Raw genomic sequence first — 21,352 nt, forward strand, 5'->3', positions numbered from 1 at the left:
GAGGAAACCCACGCACACACGGGGAGAACATACAAACTCCTCACAGATAAGGTCATGGTCGGGAATTGAACTCATGACCCCAGTGCTGTGAGGCAGAAGTGCTAACCACTTAGCACCATGCTGCACCACCATACGACTACTGCAATCTTCAATTCATGCTAAGAAAATGACTGTAGTGCAGTGGTTCCCAAACTTTCTCAGTTCGAGGCATCCTTAGAGTCACCATAATTTTTCCAAGGCATCCCTAAGCAAAAATAATTACCAGGTAGTCACGTTTTTTAAGTAGTTTAGTCAAAAAGACGTTAGATGTATTTAGACCCCTTCACCATCACATTGTGCCCCCTCATCATATCACTGCGCCCCTTCACCATATAACTCTGTATCACCTTCGCCATCTCACACTCTGTGTCCCCCTCTTCGCCATCTCACACTCTTTATCCCCTTCGCTATCTCACACCCTGTGTCCCCCTCTTCATCAGTTTTCACTCTGCCCCCCTTCAGCATCTCTCTGCCCCCCCTTCAACATCTCTCTGCCCCCCCTCTTCAGCGTCTCTCTGTGCCCCCCCTTCAGCGTCTCTCTCTGTCCTCCTCCTTCAGCATCTCTCTGTCTTCCCCTTCAGTGTCTCTCTCTGTCCTCCTCCTTCAGTATCTCTCTGTCCCCCTTCAGCCCTTCAGCATCTCTCTCTGTCCCCCTCCTTCAGCGCCTCTCTCTGTCCCCCTCCTTCAGCGCCTCTCTCTGTCCCCCTCCTTCAGCGCCTCTCTCTGTCTTCCCCTTCAGCGTCTCTCTCTGTCCTCCTCCTTCAGCGTCTCTCTCTGTCTTCCCTTTCAGCATCTCTCTGTCCCCCTTCAGCTCTTCAGCATCTCTCTCTGTCCCCCCCCTTAAGCATCTCTCTCTGTCACCCCCTTAAGCAGCTCTCTCTGTCCCCCTCCTTCAGCGTCTCTCTCTGTCCACCTCCTTCAGTGTCTCTGCCTCCTCCTTCAGCGTCACTCTGTCCTCCTCCTTCAGCGCCTCTCTCTGTCCTCCTCCTTCAGCGTCTCTCTCTGTCCTCCTCCTTCAGCGCCTCTCTCTGTCCTCCTCCTTCAGCGTCTCTCTCTGTCCTCCTCCTTCAGCGTCTCTCTCTGTCCTCCTCTTTCAGCGTCTCTCTCTGTCCTCCACCTTCAGCGTCTCTCTCTGTCCCCCTCCTTCAGCGTCTCTCTCTGTCCCCCTCCTTCAGCGTCTCTCTGTCCCCCGCATTCAGCATCTCTCTCTGTCCCCCTTCACTCTCCGTTCCTTTACTTACCTTCTTTCCTCATTTTCTGCTGTTTTCTGTCCTGATGTCCTCTCTGCTGTCGCTCCTCACTGACATCCGGCACTGGACTGGTAAGTTGTTTTTTTTGGGTTTTTCCCCCTTTTTTTCGAGGGCGATCGCGGCACCCCTGTGACAGCCCCACGGCACTCCAGGGAGCCGCGGCGCACACTTTGCGAACTGCTCGGCTAAACAGATGATCTTGTATGCAGCTCTTGATCTGACTGGCTGATTGAAAACTTTGTCAATAGTGGCTTAGTGGTTGCTGTTTTAATGGGCAGTTAGTACTCGGTATCTAGAATCCTAGAGGTAGATTTAAGAATGGCTGTAGGTGCCACCCAAATCACACTCTGATCTGTCTGCACAAACCATGTCCATATCCAAGCAATCACGCACACAATCTCATGAAGCATACAAAAATTGGGATACTCCTGCCAAAATCGAAATTTGTTTTTATAAGAGTACAGGAGGAGGAGAAGGAGACAGGAAGGGGAGAAGAAAGACACTATATGAAGCAAATACAGAGAAGTGAGGAGACATACAAAAAAAACCACAAAGCACTGTCAGAGTACTGTTTCCGTGAATTGGGTTTCAATTTAAGCACTATGGTTCTGGACTTATACTGCCACTTGTTGTTTAATGGTTTAATAGTAAAAGAAATAAGTTATATTCCTCATTTACTCCCTTTTCCTGAAAGCTGGCACTAAGGGCTAGATTTACTAAACGGAGGTTTGCTAAAATTGCATGGTTTTTGTGGTTTTGATTTACTAAAGGCCAAACCACTATAAAAATGCTTGAAAATCACAGTTTAACAAAGCTCCACATAAAAAATGCAACAACATTCAGATTTTTAACATGACAAGAATACAAACAGATTTACTATACTACAGTTTGACAAACAGCCTGAAAAAAAGAGTTGAGAGATTGCTCAAATAAGTGCCTATGTGTATGCTGGTACTCGTAGTGTGACGTGTGCAGTATAAATTGTGTCCATATTATAAAATAAGAAGTGTTACCCACCCATAAATAACTATTGGCCCGTTAGCACTCAGATAGTATTGCCCCCTAAATATAATGATATATTCATATTGCACCCACAATATATTAATACAACAATATTGCCCCCTTAATAAAATTAACAATATTTGATATAAACAAAAATATAATTTGCCCCATAGGTTAATTATAAATTAATTTTTTCCCCTTAATAATAATTGTCCAATTTTAACTCAATGGTGAATACTCCTATTATCTGAAACAGAGTGGCAAGATGGCTTAAAATAAATAAATTATATATATATCATCATCAACATTTATTTATATAGCGCCAGCAGATTCCGTAGCGCTTTACAATTGGGAACAAACAGTATTAAAACAATACTGGGTAATACATACATACGTAAAGGTAAGAAGGCCCTGCTCGCAAGCTTACAATCTATGGGACAATGGTTTGATACACAAGGGTAAGTGCTACATCATATTGAATATTTGTCCAGCAAAGGTTACAGAGTATTTAGTGGGCTCTATGCTTAGTCACACAACTAAGTTGATTAGGGGGTTGTTGTCTTGTGTTAGCTGTGTAGAGGGTGGTAATAGGGTAACCTAGGGAGATTAAGAGGCTGGTAGAGGAATACTATAAGCTTTTCTGGAAAGGTGGATTTTCAGAGAACTTTTGTAGGTTTGAAGACTAGAGGAATATCTTAATGTATGTGGGAGGGAATTTCTCAAAGTGGGTGCAGCCTGAAAAAAGTCCTATAACCGGGAATTGGAGGATGCGATGAGAGTGGAAGAGAGACACAGATCTTGTGCAGAACGGAGGTGTCGTCGAGTTGGGAGGATATTTTGAGACAAGTGAGGAGATGTGTTGGTGCAATTTTGTTGACGGCTTTGAATGTTAGCAGGAGAATATTATTTTGGATTCGTTGAAAAACAGGCAACCAATGGTGGTACAGCAGAGGAAGAGCAGTTTGCAAGGAAAATCAATCTAGCCGCTGCATGCAAAATAGATTGTTGGAGTTCAAGTCTGATTTTGGGAAGACCAGTAAGGAGGAAATTGCAATAGTCTATGCTGGAGATGATGAGCGCATGAATTAAGGTTTTTGTAGTGTCTTGTGTGAGATATGTGCGTATTCTGGAAATGTTCTTTGGATGTATGTAACATGATTTACAATCCCATTTCTTATCTTTCTTACTCCCTGCTTCTATTAGCTGGTAATATATCCAGGTTCCCCACACTTCTCCCACACGCATATATCTGAACGCTACTGAAATCCAGCAAACTTCAAATGCATCAGCTGTTTCCCATCTCTTCCACAGTCCTTTATATGTGCCCTTTGGAATGCACGCTCTGTTTATAACAAACTTACCTCCTTACATGACCTCTGTGTGTGTGTATATATATATATATTGTGGCAAAAGCCCGCTACTGCAGAAGCACACGCGAACAACTTCTTCCTTTTTACGTAGTTTTATTGTCAGGATGGTAAATGTTTTGACACTGTACAGTTTTCACAGCATTTCTTGGAGACCCTAAACGCTACGTAGACATAGCTCAGCTCTCTCAAGACCAGCCAGCTTCCCCAGCGTTGATCTCCCTGAACAAATGGCACAAACAAGCTTTTATACATGTTACTCCTCCCCCAGCCTTAGCTTGATGGACAGGTGACACACCCACCTTCTCTTTAAAAGAAAACACTCATCAGTGGCTCTGTTTGCACAGACACACCCTGTCTGTTTGCTGAGAGGAAATCATTTAAGTTAACAAACTTTAAACTACACATACGTTTTTACCTGGTTTAATCTCCACCTAGGTGCATAACTGTGCCAATGTTTTATTCTGCTTGTATACTTTCTCTGCCTCTTGTCAGAAAAATGCCTCCCTTTGTTACAATATATATATATATATATATATATATATATATATATATATATATATATATATATAATGTGTGTGTGTCCCTCTCACTAGTGTGCACTAGCATGGCAAGATGCACCAAGGGTATGGATGAGGTCTTGAAATCTGAGGCCATTTTCTGAATCCAATCGCTGTATTCTGTTACTTTTGTATTCTTTCCAAATATTTTTAGCTTTCGCTGCAACATTCACATACTTATTCATCAGCCCTAAATCTCAAAATTGGCCAAGTCTTTTCTCATCTCTCAAATCCTTACTTGGCCTTACTGTAGGGGAGGTCCAAAGGGCAAGTGTATGGAATGTGATCATGGGCCTAGACACTACAGCACAATTACATGCTCTCTCCTTCTTTATAAAAAGGAGAGTCAGGATCGGGGGGGAAGGGGGCTTCTCTCCCAGGAGTCCGGGAAGATTCCTAAAATCGAGAGTCTCCTGGACGTTCCATGAGTAGGCAATTATGCTCTGATCCCCTGGGAACTTCAATGCCCAGTCCCAAAGTGAGTATATAGGCAGCAAATTATATGCAAATCAACAGTTGTCCCAAGCTAATTTGTCTATAAATAAATATGCTGTATTTTTATGTAATTGTATATTTCAATTTGGGAATTGTAATAAACTCTTATGTATAGAAGAGAAACAATAACAACTCTAAATTTACTGTAATACAGTGATGACAGTAAAATATACAGAGTAGCTCAATTGTTATAGATGAATGGAACAATCAGGTACCCAGGTTCTTCTAGCTGCACTAACTGGTTATGTGAGAGGGCTGATTCTCATTCAGTGTCCTATCGAATATTTACATTGATTAGACAAGTGCTGTAATCAAAGACGCTGTTTGTATAAAACAATCAATCTCTTTCTGTTAATAACAATACATACTACAGTAGACATCATATGCAACGTGTACTGAATAAATAATAGTAAAGTTAGTATTAGTAGATGCTTGTAAGGCATTTTATTTTCCTTCTACATTTATCAAATACTGTACTACACAAGTTATATATTTTATATTTTCTTTATCTATTTGAAAAACAAACATAAGATAAATCAGCATATAAATGATCATATTTTGTGTCCTCAGATTTTTGAGGACACATGTAGCCCCTGAGTTCCCTAAAGGGCTGCCCAATACATATTTTTTTCTTTTTTGTTTACAAAGCTATATAATCTATAAGGGGTGCATTTAATTTCATATACAGTATATATTGAGCAATTCCATTAGGTAATGCTCTGGCTCTTTTCAGGTTTTGTCAATTACATTTTCAGATAATTTGTAGGGTGATTTGTAGTAGGAAGATCATAAAGCCATATGTTTAGTGTTGACCAAAGTCAGAGGAAAATCTTTGTCTGCTTAATATTCATGCTCTGGACCTTCCGGCTGACTTACCGGTCTCCAGTGCGCAGGCCTGGCCTCATCGATTGGGCTCCCCCTGCAGTAGCTCCGAAGTTCTGTGGTCCAATGGCAGCCGCCATCTTGAATTTGGGGTCTGCCGTGCGCAGACCCATTTTTTATAATTTTTCCTATTCAGCCATTGTCTGATTACCTGTCACCCCCCCTAATCCTCCAGACTTTTTAAGGCACCTGTTCTGGCAATATGGTGCCAGATCTTCATGTCCTGTTAGCCTGCTAAGTTGCTAGTTTGCTTGGCTCCAGTGTATTCCTTGTGTATATTGATATCCTGTATCTCTTCCTATTCAGCATAATCTGTAATCCAGCGCTATATGCTTCTCAGATAATCCTGGTATCCTGTATCCATTCCTTTTCTGGTTTCTCCTTGTCAGCTAATAATATCTTCTCCTGTCATACTGGTACTCATCTGTAGAACCGCGACCTGCAGGGTGTAAGCAGTGAAGCCCAAAGAATGTAACCAATCCTGTGTATTCTGTGATACTAAATTGGGAAAATGTCGCTTTGAAAGCGCCAAACTTCCATTTCTTTGGAAAGGTTCAAACTATATTAGAGTGGGCTCAACCCATGAACTAAAAATCATGGTAAGGCTCAGGCAAGAGGGAGAATTCAGAACAAGCCTCACCTGGGCATGTATGACGTAGGTATGAATGGGTTAAACAAACCAAAACCGCCTGGTCTGTATAAAATGACTAAAATCCCCCCAAATTATATCTCACTCACTATTAGACACACAATGCTGGCTCCACTAAGATTTGGTTCAATAATTGACACACTTTAGGAATTCTTCAGTTACTTCCTAACCTACTCCAAAATACAATCCCAACTTTATTAATCAGAATCACTGTAAGCCATACAGTACTCTATCTAAAAGTAGCACTATAAACCAAACCTGTCTGACACATGAAATTTTTAAGTACACAAAGACAGAACATTATTAAATTGAGTTTAAAGTGACAAAGAAAGTCACAATGCTTATTGAATGCATTTAGTTATACAAATAGACACACATAAGTACAAATGCAACAGTTTTCTTAAAATGTCATATCAAACTTACATACTGTATTGCCTGGTGAAGACTAGGAGTTCTGGACAATTCTTCAGTACAAAAGAGTAGGCAACAAGAATTAACAATTTCTCACAGTTTCCACTGCCTTTAAAAAAACACTATTTTCCACCTTAACCCCTTTAATTGTGACCTCAATGAAAGAAATGTGCTGGTATGCTGATCCATGTTATTACCGGGTTTATGGACCTTTGTTTAAAATAATAAGTTCTATACGTACTTTAAATCTCTTCTAGCATATACTAGAGATATGAGGATAAGTCAATTAAGCCGAGTGTGATTTTCCACACAGATACATAGGAAACAAGATTACATTAGGTGAATTCCTTGGGAAGATATGATATCTGTAAAACGTTTTGAGATTAGTATTTATCAATTAAATTTTTTATGTACCTTGATTACAATGGTCCTTTCAAATATGGATTATAAAAAGGAACTGTTTAGATTTATGTGATCTCCCTATATAAATACATATTGCCCTCCCCACCACAATTGGTCCTTCTTGTTAAAGGAATTTCTGAAATCTTAAAGCATGAGGGGGGGGTGGGGGCGTGCCATACACCAAAGTAGGCAGGTCATCTGGACACAGACATCTCTGCATAAACAAATACAGCTTGGTGACAAGAACCAGATATCTCACATCAATTTAAATTATTCCCTAAATGTACTGCAGTTGTATTTGAACAATTGTTACACAATTTTTGTAAATTGCATTCAAATACCGATAATTGTGTATCCAAATATTCTAAAAGATTGAGACAATCTGTGAATAGCAGTATCAGTATTTAGGATTGTTACCTACAGCTGTCAGTGTAGGCCTCATTACCCCTTATCTTACATGGCAGTCTTTTTATAGTTAATAAATCAATTTATTTCCATTATCACAATCTTAATGTCTAAAGCTGGGTACACACTACACTGTTTACGTCCAATAATCGGCTCAAACAGCCGACATACGACCGCTCGTTCAAAAGTCGGGTCAGTGTGTACAGTGACACTATGGTCGAAAGTCTGCCCAAATGGACGATTATCGCCTCCTTTGGTTGGTCATACCGTTTAATATTTTCGTTCCAATCTCGTTTCCGCTGTGTAGTGTGTATAAACTTCCGACCGATCCACAACAGTGAGTACGAAAAATAAAGTCATTGCTCACGACAATATGGCTGTAAAAAATCGCTCTTCCCTTAATCGTCCTAAACAAGGGCTAGTGTGTATGCAGTCCATGGACCGAGCGATCGGACCATCAGTCGCATGTAAAATTGCTCGGCATAAAAAGTTGGTCGAAATTTCTGTAGTGTGTACCCAGCTTTAGTGTCTTGTGCTTTTGTGCGCAAGTGTAATAAAGATACAAACAATTAGTATTATCCATAAAAAAGGAAATGGTTTGCATAAGTAAATGGCGTTTTCCTGACATGACTGCAATGTGTTAATATATTTGCATAATCTATTGTTTGATTATATTCCACAAAACTGTTCTATATTGTTTCAGCTAATTAAAAAATTGGATGAAAATCTACTGCTCTGACTCTAGTGACATTACTGCTTTGTTATCTTTGCCGACCCCATAGCTCAAAAATGGAGATTATTTTTTACATATGTGTTAATCGTCTCCATGGAATAATTTCTCCTGGGGAGAAGGAAATTAAAATCCATTACTATGGTTAATGGGGGTGTTATATGGAAGATTACTTATTTAATTCATCCTGCAAATATTTGAGTCTTAGTTCTGTTCTAAAGTGGTGAGATTTTTCTTAAAAGCTAAGGATCACAATATTTCCTTATTTGAAAACCCCAAAATAGTTAATTTACAAGTAAAGCCGTTAATCAATAAAATTAAGCCATGAAAGCTTCTCATTTAACTGACTTATTTCAGAATATTTAAGTGTCTCTATAATGGGACACATTCTTGCCAGAGAAAAACTTTCTTATAAAGAAGATTTATTAACATAAAATTAGCAGTATCGTCATGCAGAAACTCATACATAATCCAGAATTTGTTAGACAGAAAAACAATTAACTTGTTCTATAATACTGCCTGGATATTTACATTTTTCTTGATCTCGCTGGCTGTGAACATGTTGGATGTCAGAATGTATCAGACATGGTCGACTATAATTTCTCTGTAAAAAAAAAAAAAAAAAAAAAAGATCAATGATTTATCCACAATCTAAAATTAGAATTAATAAAAACAAAATTAATTAGACAAAGAGAGTTGCTTATAAAGAACTATACTTGCATGGAACACCACCTCTATATATTCACAATGGTGTATTTTTTATATAGGCCTAAGCATACATAAGTGCATGCCTCCACTGACTATAATCAAGTTCCATTTATACATATGGTTTGCACAATCATAAGGGTATTGAAGTTTGGTCTGAAAAGCACGACTTGTACAAATGATAGCTTCTCCTATTATTACACTTGGACTGAGTCCTATTAATATATAGCTTTCCATTTTTACTAATACAGTTTGACCCTCATTTATATTATATAGAACCTCTAGAAGCAAGAGGATATCAGAGCTAAGTTAATTTCAAGAACCATATATTGTATTTTGACTTTCTTTAAATCTGTTAATTTCTGTGCATATATTTACGTGGATATGGATGGTGCATTATTTGCTTCTAGAGGTACAAAGGACGTGTATACGGTGGTATGCCATACAAGCACTTCTCCTACTGACTCCACTTTAAAGCTATTACATTCCATTCCCTTCCCTTACATTCCCGTTATGTTTTTCATACCGCCATTTTTAAATTTCCATACAACCACTTCTAAATTTTTTTACTTCGACCTCTGGTTGAAAACATAGGAAAAATGCTGATTTTCTACACTTCTGATAAGCCGTTTGTTGCAGGTCCATTTGCTCAGTTATAAAGCCCTGCGCCAATACACATAATCAGCACATCATTTATGACAAATGTGCCACCAACTTATCTGGGATAGGGCAGGACAGCCTTAAATTACGTTCTTATAGATGCAGACAACTAAATATCATGGGCCTAATTTGCGCACCAAACGTACATCAGAAAAGGTGCACAAAAGCAAGAGCATGTTCATATACAATGTAATTGAATACAAATACAAAATACAAATTTAAATTCAATTCAATACAAATAAATGTGTCACGCGGATAGTGGCAATGGTCTTGATCTCTGCTTGAGTGACAGCATACTCCCAGAGAGGTGCAGAGTCTAACGGAAGAGAGGTATTCACCAGGGATTCCCGCAAGGGAATATGGTCTTAGCTGCTCTCAACCGCAGGTCGCGGTCCTCTAGGGGGCGCAGAGCAGATAATTCGGAGAACCACCAAGTAGCTGTAAGGCAGAATGGAATGTAGTCCCAGGTATATGGAAATTCATGAACTGAACGGATGCTCTGTGATGATCAGCAGTATAGCCACGATTCTTGATAGCGGAATAGGCTGAACAGGTAGTACTGTGAAGCGATGAGGTATACGCTAGTGCAGCAATTCAGGAACAGGACGGATGCTGAGTGAAGCACTATAGTCGCAGGTCTAGTAGCAGATTAGGCTGTCAGGCTGAACAGGCGTAGCTTTGAAGTGCTGAGCTGAAAAGAGCAGACGTGCTGAGATCCACACAGGTGTTTTTACTCCGGAACAGGACCACTGATGACGGGCAGCACGGTGGCGTAGTGGTTAGCACTTCTGTCTTACAACACTGGGGTCATGAGTTCAATGCCTGACCATGGCCTTAGCTGTGTGGAGTTTGTATGTTCTCCCCGTGTTTGCGTGGGTTTCCTCCGGGTGCTTCGGTTTCCTCCCACACTCCAAAAACATACTGGTAGGTTAATTGGCTGCTAACAAATTGACCCTAGTCTCTCTCTGTCTGCGTGTGTATTAGGGAATTTAGATTGTAAGCTCTAATGGGGCAGGGACTGATGTGAGTGAGTTCTCTGTACAGCGCTGCAGAATTAGTGGCGCTATATAATTAAATGGTGATGATGAGCAATGCACTGAAGTGAGGCCACAGGTCTTGACTGTGGAATAAGCTGAACAGGTAATGCTGTGAAGCAATGAACTGCAGAGAGCAGAAGCACTGAGATCCACACAGGTGTTATAACTCTGGAACAGGACTATGACGAGTGACGCGGCAGCAGTTAAATTAATGGTCTAACGCACGAAGTCAGGAACAAAGGTAAGTAAAAGCATGAACAGGAGTCAGAGGAGATGCTTCCTATCAGGTAGGAAGACCTGATGATCTGACACTCATGGAAAGGAGGAGGACCTTTATAAAGGGAACTGGCTGGTGATCATCCAATCACTGCGGAGCAGAGGTTTTTAAGTTTCCCGGGGTTGCACATGTGTAGAATACTTGGCAAAATGGCATCCGAAGATAGAGGAATGCCAGGATGTACAGCAGATAGCAGTAACCAAGGGAAACTAATGTACATAAGGATCAGAATGGAACTAACCGGTGACCAGCGGTCTAGTGACTGCAAGAGACACGCGTCCTTAAAGGCATATCCAGGTATGTGTCCATATCAAATTAGGGGTGGGCACCGGCCACTTTTTGTGTTTGGGGTTTTGGGTTCTGATTAGCTTGAGGTTTTGGGTTCGGATTGGTTTTGCCAAAACACCCCACTAAAGGTTTTGGTTCTGAGTTTGGGCTTTGGGTTCTGATTTTTTTTAAAAAAAGCCTAAGTGCTAAAATCCATATGTTTGGTTTTTTTTCACTCCTACATTATTATTAACCTCAATAACATTCATTTCCACTAATTTCCAGTCTATTCTGAACACTGAACACCTCACAATATTGTTTTTAGTCCAAAAGGTTGCACCGAGGTAGCTGGATGTCTAAGCTAAGCGACACAAGTGGGCGGCACAAACACGTGGCCCATCTAGGAGTGGCACTGCAGTGGCAGACAGGATGGCAGTTTGAAAAACTAGGCCCCAAAGAGCACATAATGGCAAAAAAAGAGGTGCAAGAACACGGGCCAGGGCCTAAGCCGTTCCTTGCCACTCCGTGTCGTAAATGGCATATTGGCAAGTTTACGCTTCTCCTCAGATGATTTTAATTTTCTTTTTTTGCTAATTTTTGTGAATTTTGGGTTTTTGGATTTTACATGCCCTCTACTATGAGATTGGGCATCGGCCTTGGCAGACGACGTTGATGCCATTTCATCGTCTATGTCATGACTAGTGGCAGCAGCTTCAGCATTAGGAGGAAGTGGTTCTTGATCTTTCCCTACTTTATCCTCCAAATTTTTGTACTCCATTAAATGCAGCACAAGAGAGCGCACCCCTAAACCACACACACTCGGCAAAGCTTTTAAAAATTATATGCGGCACAGGAGAGTACCACTGGACTGGAGTTATACAGCAGTACCTATTTTTTTGTACTGCAGGAGCAGTGAACGTAGTTTGAGATTGCAGTACCTATTTTTTTGTACTGCAGGAACAGTGAACGTAGTTTGAGATTGCAGTGCCTATTTTTGAATACTGCAGGAACAGTAAACGTAGTTTGAGATTGCAGTACCTATTTTTTTGTACTGCAGGAACAGTGAACGTAGTTTGAGATTGCAGTACCTATTTTTTAATACTGCAGGAACAGTGAACGTAGTTTGAGATTGCAGTACCTATTTTTTAATACTGCAGGAACAGTCAACGTAGTTTGAGATAGCAGAACCTATTTTTTAAAACTGCAGGAACAGTGAACGTAGTTATAGATTGCACAGGACACAGCACCACTGGACTCAGCAGGACAGAGCACAGGACACAGCACCACTGAACTCAGCAGGACAGAGCACAGGACACAGCACCACTGGACTGAGCAGGACTCGGCACAGGACACAGCACCACTGAACTCAGCAGGACAGAGCACAGGACACAGCACCACTGGACTGAGCAGGACACAGCACAGCACAGCACGAGAAAGAGCAGGACAGAGGACCACCTAACACATCCTCCCTCTTCCCTGATCAATGCCCGAGTGAAGATGGCGGCGGCAAGCGGGGAATATAAAGAATCCAGATCTCGCAAGATCCGACGACAGGATCCTGACGTTCAGCCTCGTTTTCAGTTTGGCCATCGGCGGGAATACCCGAACAGTGCTCGGATCCGCACTGTTCGGGGGGGTTCGGATTGCCAGAATCCGAGTCCGCTCATCCCTATATCAAATTATGTCACACTTACATGAACACACCTTTACTGTTTTTACTTGCCTGCCCCTACCCTGCCCGCCCCCATTTCCAGCCCTAAAATTGTATAGTGTCGGCAAAATGACAGTGTGGACCAATAACTTCCTCTTAAACTGCATACACAGCATTGACTTTGCTGAAGAGTGCATCAAGCTGTGCGGGGGCCGGATGCGGTAGATACCAATATTGATTTCAGTGGCCCTGGACATTACAACTGGAGAAGGGGTCATTCAAACAGAGATGTGTCCGTTTGTAAATGAGTCTGAGTAAAATGAGCTACAACTAGGAAAAAACACTAAGGGGGAGATTTAAGAAAAAACACTTTTGAGAAAACCAGTGTTTTTCCCCCCCAAACCACACCATTTACTATACTGTGGTTTCAAGAGTGAAAATCATCCAACAACCATCTTGCTGGCTATGTATGGCAGTTTGATCAACCCTAAATCGCATGAAATTTAAGGCAAACACCAGGTTTTATTTTACATTAGCTAGGGTAAAAAAAAATAAAGAATGTTGGTCCCTTACAAGGAAAGAAGACTTATAGTGCCCTTTAGTGTATCTGAATCTGAAACTGTGCCCCCTTAGTAATCAAAAATATAATGATATACCCTTATTATTAAAGATCTATAAATGTGCCACTTTAGTTAGAGAAATATATAATTGTGCCCTTTTAGTAATCGAAATATGTAATTAAGGGCAGCACGGTGGCTAAGTGGTTAGCACTTTTGCCTTACAGCACTGGGGCCATGAGTTCAATTCCCAACCATCGCCTTATCTGTGTGGAGTTTGTATGTTCTCCCCGTGTTTGCGTGGGTTTCCTTCGGGTGCTCCGGTTTCCTTCCACACTCCAAAAAAAAAAAAACATACTAGTAGGTTAATTGGCTGCTATTAAAATGTTAGGGAATTTAGACTGTAAGCTCCAATGGGGCAGGGACTGTTGTGAATGAGTTCTATGTACAGCGCTGCGGAATCAGTGGTGCTATATAAATAAATGTTGATGATGATTGTTGATTAGTTTTTTTTCGTAGTGCATATACTAAATACTTACCTGGAATCTTCTTCTGGTCTAGATTCAACTTGATCCATATGGGGATTGTGCAGCCAATTAGGAGCATCTTCTCACAATGAAACTGAGCAGCATTGGCTGTTACAGAAGTGAAGGGATGGGTTTTATTTAACATTATTTTATTTTTATTTTTTTTACCATCCTTACAGGCAAGATAGCGCAAACAGCATCTCACACAACAACCTCTTTTTTCCAGTGGGCTCTCCTGCAGATTGGTAAGCTGATAAATTTCACCAACAGGACAGAGATGTCTAATGTGCCGTTTTGTAAAACAGCGTTTTTTCAGCTGTTTGGGCTGTAGCAAATCTTGGAGTTTAAAAAACCGCCAAGAAAATTACTGAAAAACCTGCAGTTTAATAAAATCGCATGTTAGTAATTTTCACCCCAAAACCAAAAGTCAGCTTATTTGCACTGACCCAAAATGTGGCTGTCCTTGGCATGATACTCTCATAAATATGCCAGATATGATCATAAAAATGAGATTGAACATGCTCCCCACCAGGCCCGGCGCTCCCATTAGGCAACCTTTGGCAGTTGCCTAGGGCGCCGGGACCTGCAGGGCGCCGCTGACTACATTTTCTAATCTAGTCAGCGGCTCGGGAGAAAAGTGCAGTGGTGATCATGTGATAGTCTGTCCGGCGGCGCCTCTGAGGTATCACACTGTCTGTCACTGACAGACAGTGTGAATAAAGTTCTCCCCTCCCCTCTCAGCATGCATCGCGAGGAGCAGCTAGAGGAAGAAAAGGTAAGTAAAATGTAATTATTTTTTTATTTAGTGTGTTCGGGGGGTGGGGGCGGGGCGCGGGCGGCAGCGGCGAAATTTTGCCTAGGGGGCCGTGAATGCTAGCCCCGGCCCTGCTCCCTACTCTACAAATATATTTAGTAGCACATGTATAGACTCTATTTTCTAGCTATATAAATTATATGCAACAATGTAATTTTTATTTAGAAGTCCAATATCTAATGCCAATTGTTTTTTCAGTTTATGTTCCCGTTTATGTCGAAAATAAACAGATTTTTTTTTTTTTTTTTAAAAATGAGATTGAAGTCTTTGGAAACTTGGAAATGCAACAATGGACACTTTTTCTAAACATTTTGTCTTCGCTAGAAACTATTAGTATGGAAGAATAAGCACAATTTCAATTATAAACCTTATGTAATATCAATCAAAAAAACATAAGATCACCTGATGTTTTCTTTTTATTAGTTTGAAACCTTTTTTACATTACACAAAGGACATAGCGACAGCTGGTGCATCTCAAATTAAATGCTAAGTTGATCACAGATCTCATTTTCATAACATCTGTATTATAATTTTATTTTTTTGAAAGTTCTTTAATGTATGTATGAAACCACTTTCAGATAATATAAGGTTTGATTCAGGCTTCTAAGAATAAATATGTTAGACTATATTATCTTCCATCACATCTACATAGAAAATAATGAATACAAACTGTAAATTTGGACTGTGTAATGAATGTTCATCGTCCTTATTGTGTATTGATACTTTTGTTGGTCTTAATAAGACGAATATGCAAAGTTGGACGACTCGCAATATGCATGCATCACATGTGCTCCAAGTTTATGTCAGGAATAAACTTACACCCTATTTGTTAAACATTTTTTTAGAGAAATATGCATTCACCAACAGTTAGAATACAATTTAAAAAATTCTGCTATAGAGCAGGTATAACACTACTCATATACAAATAAAAAATAAAAAAAATTGTGCTAACGTACACTCTGAAAATGATGTCATATATGTTCCATCAATGCAGAAAGCACCTATCAGCTTCAGAGGTGAATCCGTAATCAGCCACCTCATTAGCTAATAAATTAATGTTCCTTTTAAAACTAATTAATGAACAATCCCGTTGTGGCGCTACCAGTGCTATTATGCACTTATTACCATTTGCATACTGGTGCTTAGTTCTACAAGTGCCAGCATGCTATAACACTTTTGACATTTTAACCTTGGTACTAAACAGCTAAGGGTACAAGTAGAGGCCCAGTGCTACTCAGCAATAGTACAGTAGTTTCTAGGTGTGAGGGCCAAAACTTTTTTTCGGGACCCCCGATATGATTGGGCCTGATGCAGAATAGGCCTGGCTGTTAGGGAATTATGATATCAAACCCAATGTTTCACATCCGGTTTTGACACATGGTTTAACATCTTAAAAACCACCACACATCGAATGCTGTTAGAACTTTTTTCCTCCAAACTGCAAGATTTATTATTCTGTATCTGAAAATCACATCCGATGTATGGCAGTTTGCATACCCCCTACAAAATTCCACTGTAGTAAATTTCCCCTCTTAGAGTTCTTGGTCTGTTATATCCTTTATGATATGCATGCAAATAATATTTGTTGGAGTTGGCCTCATGGGGGCACTGTAGATAAAAAGCTCAAGATGAGGCAGCAACTTTTCTGATTTTCCATCTTCTTTTTCTTGCTAAACTATTGTAAAATAAAATGAAGTTGTTTACTGTTGATTCATTTTGTGGGGCTATATCACCAATATATGCAAACACAGATTATTTTGCATTACGCACAGATGAAAAATGTGTTCCAACCATTACAACATTTATTTTACTGTAGATAAGATGATTGATGAGGAGTATGCGTCAACGTTACTTTTATTGCACAATGTACTTATAAATTTGGGCTTGCCCTTTCTTTGGCCATAGAGAAAACAGAGTAATGTTCGCACTAGGGAGGAAGCCTGCCTCCATAATATATCAAATGATAATTATATGGTATCACGAGTAGGGAGGGGTGCACCAACAACTCAAATAATGAGTCCAAAAAAGGAAGGGGAGCAGAGAAAGTTGTAGCTCAAAGAGCAAGGGCACTCTGGGTTCCAAAATTTAAATAGTCAGTATATCATATGTAACAGGGCAAATGCCTTTATTATAACACATGTAAATACTTGGCGAAATATAGAGATAAAAACACATAGAAGGATAGAAAAATAGATTTAAAATAAGTTAACCCTTCAGTAACCACCGCTGGATAGGTTAGTAGTACATCAAGATGTGGTGGGTAATGGGCAAAAATAGAGCTAATGAACTGTAGCCTAGATTATAAATAAGCTATATGATCATAAAGTGAGATATATATATTATTCTCCAATTTGGTATACATATGGAGATGCTCTAAATCGGTGCAGATTAATAGTGAGCACCTGTCCTAGCGTCCCTGATAATGGTCTGGTATAGATTCGCAAGCTGAAAGGAGAGTAATAAGAGATTATCACATGTTTAAATTACATATGATATACTGACTATTTAAATTTTGGAACCCAGAGTGCCCTTGCTCTTTGAGCTACAACTTTCTCTGCTCCCCTTCCTTTTTTGGACTTTCTTTGGCCATGTCAGATTTAGGCTTATTGCTCATTGGTAAATTTTCATCCTCATCTGACCACCTTTGAGCATATGACGAGAGCAAATATCAACAATCACATTGCAGTACTCCTGTCTCATAAGGCACATCTTAAAAACTGAATAGTCACTGCCATGTTGTCTCTCTTCACTTCAGTACCCCCATCCAAGTCTTTTACACAGTATGAAGGGATGGGGACTGTAACTGGATCCACTAGGTATTGTGAATACAAGTGTAAGCCAGAGTGCTCCTAATGGGGCAGCCTCAGATGAATATCTGGATAGTCACCAACAAAACACTTTGTAGAAAAATAGCAATATGTTGGTAAACATCTCTAGGCACTACTCATTCAACACATGATTTCTTTCCCATTCATACAGATGTATAGTCTTCTCTAATAAACTTTAATTCAACTTCTTATAGTATAAAAAGTTCATGAGAGGTCTTCTGTTCAGTCCAGATAAAGTTGGTATGTCCTCTTTATGTTTCCAAACATGGATTTTCACCCAAAGACACTCACATTCATAAGGCAGATGTATATGTGGATAAAAAGAAGGATGGTGCATTAGTATATTACCTTCAGTACCACATTTATTAATAACAAAAATAATTCCACACCAAAAATTAAATTGATATGACTCCTCCAGAGTTTGCCAATGGTGAAGGTTCTCAATAAAGTTGTCCACAGGGCACCCAAAAGCTGTAATGTGACCTTCAATGGTGGATGGCGGACAAACCAAGGATGTAGGTATACAGCCAATGCATTTTGACCTTCTTTAGGTCTTTGTCAAGGTATGTCATATCTATCCTGCTGGTTATTTATAGAATCATAGTTCATGATGTGAACCAATTAGGCATGTGTTACATGATTTCTATACAAACACTCTAATCTTATAAATCGTTATAGCTTCAGTGAATTAGCTTGTAAAACAATGATAACATAAAACATATGTAAACATTATAATTCATCATGCTAAAAATAAAATAAATACATATAAGGTCTGTTCATATGACCTTTTTAAACTAATTATTGAGCCAACATGGTTATCAAGTAAAATGGAGATTTAGGTCACATGATTCTCAATAGTCATCAGGTGCAGTATGAACAAAAACACGATCTTGTAGTTATTATCACCCAATCATCTCTTCCTTCATTACAACTATCTGTAAAAACATAATACCATGAAATGGACTAGTTTGTGAAATACACACTGTTAACATAATTTACTGATATAGCCATGCAAATGTGCTGCAGTTCAATCATGTGACCTTTTTAAACCAATTGTTAACTTGACACCCTAATGTAACAGAATGGGAAATTTGATAATATAATTCTCTGTGACTCATGACAACTGAGATCTAATCTTATAGCTATTGTCACCCAATTGCTTCTTCTTTTAATGTAAATGTTTGTAATGCTATACAAAAATTATCAGAATAATTTATTAAATACATACTGTAGCCATGCAAAGCAGATGCAATAAAATTGGATAAACATATTTGTAATAGTCCCTGAAATGAACATAATTAGAAGAACCAATTCATAAAATAAAAAAACCGTGATGGAATAGTAATACATAATCCTCGATCACTCAACAATGTTTTAACAGTCGGCTCTAATAAGGATATCTTCTGGTAGTATCGCTATCCAGTTGGTAGATGTACTAACACGTATTTAAATTTCTATTTTTAAAAGATGATAAAGTGCATTGTGTCACATAAAATGACCCTAATGTGCTCTATAAATAATTATTTATAATACAAACTAATTATCTCCACAGTGTTAGGAAAATGTAAAACCCAATCATGTGACTAGGAAAAGCCAATGTTCTTCTTAACGGCTTTGATGAAAATATCTTATAGCAACACTCGGACAATTGACAGGTGTATTGTAAATTTCTGATGACTAAACATCTTAATATTCATTTAAAACAATCAGCATGGAATATCACTGGTGCATTATATAAGATCATTATTTGCAAGACAAAAATAGTGTTATACATGAAATATACTTTCTTAATTTGACTGACATCCAAAATTCTTTATTAAAACCCAAATCAGATTAACACTTCAATTGAAGTATATATATATTTTGCCAAAGGGTAAATTATAACCTAATATGCATTATAATAAAAGGAATTTCCCTATATAAATTGTGTATGTCATTCCTTAAAAATTATTTTTAACTATGAGTCACATGGGACTTTCTGGATAATATTAAATATCTAATTTGAACAGGATATGAACCTAATTTATTGTAAGATCAATTATAAGAACCAATTCAGTCCACATTCAATTCATTGTGGATAAGTGTATTTAGTATATAAAGCCAGTTCATCTCTTTTTTCGCTAACTTTGTAGCAGTGTCTTTATTTTTCCAGTCGGATTCTATTTTGGTAATTCCTATAAATTCTATAATGCCATTTTCTGAACATTTTGTGAACTTTCAGGAAATTGATTTGAGAGTGGATAAGTGGAATGTCCCTTTTTAATATTATAAAAATGTTCAGACATACAGATTTTTAAAGGGCGGGAGTTCTAACCTACATAATATTTATTACGGTGACATTATAAAAGATATATCACATTTTTAGAGTGGCACGTGATGAACTGATCTATATTATATTTCCTTCCTTGTATTTCAAATTCTGTAATTCTATTATTAGTATTTTGAGTAAATGTGTTTTTACACATAGTGCAAAGCCATATCTATTGAACCCTTTTGAAAGAATCCCCTCTGCTTTATCAGGCAGGGAACCTTTAACCAACCTTTTTAAGGTTTTTTTCTTTCCTATCAATGAATTTGGGAAGCACAGGAAGATTAGGCCCAATATTATTGTCCTTTTTTAAAAGTCCCCAATGTTTGTTGATTATATTCTCGATTTACTTATGCTGACAGTTAAACCTGGTGATAAAAGACCATTGTCTACCATCATCGTTTCCTATTTTATTGTTCACTTTTGAACTTCTTTTTCAGGCACTTATTTCTAAATAGCTTCATAGCTCTATATTTGGCCTCTTTGATTTTAGATTCAGAATACCCTTTTAGAGGAAATCTTCTGATAAGTTTTCTATTTGAGATATGAATTCAGAATTTTCCGTACAATTTTTTCTGTATCGTACAAGTTGTCCATATGGAATATTGTTAAGTCCTTTGGAATGATGTTCACTTGAGGACAGCATCAGAGTGCTGGATCCACCAGGGGTTGACTCGGGAAGCCACTTGTACTCAACCATACTAACCCTCTGAACCACACTGTTGCTACAAACAATCAAGTGGGTTTTTATTTTGGGGAAGATAATAATCAATGGCAACAGTTCTGTGAACAGTAATGATAAACAAGCAATATAAAAAGACAGTTGTCAGCGCTTATCCTTTACACTGCATATCTGTGTGTGTCTAGGTAAAATGAAAACATAAGGGGCTAGATTTACTAAGCTGCGTTTTTGAAAAAGTGGGGATTTTGCCTATAGCAACCAATCAGATTCTAGCTCTCATTTATTTAGTACCTTCTAGAAAATGACAGCTAGAATCTGATTGGTTGCTATAGGCAACATCCCCACTTTTTCAAACCCGCAGCTTAGTAAATCTAGCCCAAGGTATTAGTTCATATTTTGATCAAAACATTTAAACCTGCATACCATTGTCAAGGGCACCACATTATATGCAGATCCTACACTGACCTATATGCTTTAAACCAATAAAATGCAGTTAAAATCAGATGCACTCACCTCCTAGGTATAGGGGTTTACATCTATCAAAGGCTGGCTTGTGAGCCACACCCAAATGTGCCTTAAATAGGCTTGGTGGACAGCTGCTATGACAATAAGGCAATATTTTGAAACAAAACCAAAGGAAAAACAAGCCCGCACTCGGTATATCCCACATTGTATGTGGTACCAGCTGCTTGGCAATAAGCCCTCGCTCGGTATATCCCATATTGTATATAGTACCAGCTGCGTGGCAATATAAATGACCATATATGTATACAAAACAAAAAGACAGTTGTCAGCGTTTATCCTTGACGAGTGTGGCAGCTTTATAGCTGCCACACGTGCATTTACT

At 38.9% G+C, this 21,352-nt stretch overlaps 1 long non-coding RNA gene across 2 annotated transcripts in view; it reads right to left on the reverse strand.

Moving 5' to 3' along the window:
- LOC142142979 (uncharacterized) overlaps positions 1 to 21,352 on the reverse strand; it is a 74,573-nt gene that overhangs the window by 48,775 nt on the left and 4,446 nt on the right. For both annotated transcript variants that reach the window (XR_012689432.1, XR_012689433.1), the window contains exon 3: positions 8,724 to 8,796. This is a non-coding gene — a long non-coding RNA (uncharacterized LOC142142979). The remainder of the gene's footprint in view (positions 1 to 8,723; positions 8,797 to 21,352) is intronic.

Source organism: Mixophyes fleayi, chromosome 3, assembly GCF_038048845.1.
Source record: "Mixophyes fleayi isolate aMixFle1 chromosome 3, aMixFle1.hap1, whole genome shotgun sequence".
NCBI classification, from domain to species: domain Eukaryota; kingdom Metazoa; phylum Chordata; class Amphibia; order Anura; family Limnodynastidae; genus Mixophyes; species Mixophyes fleayi.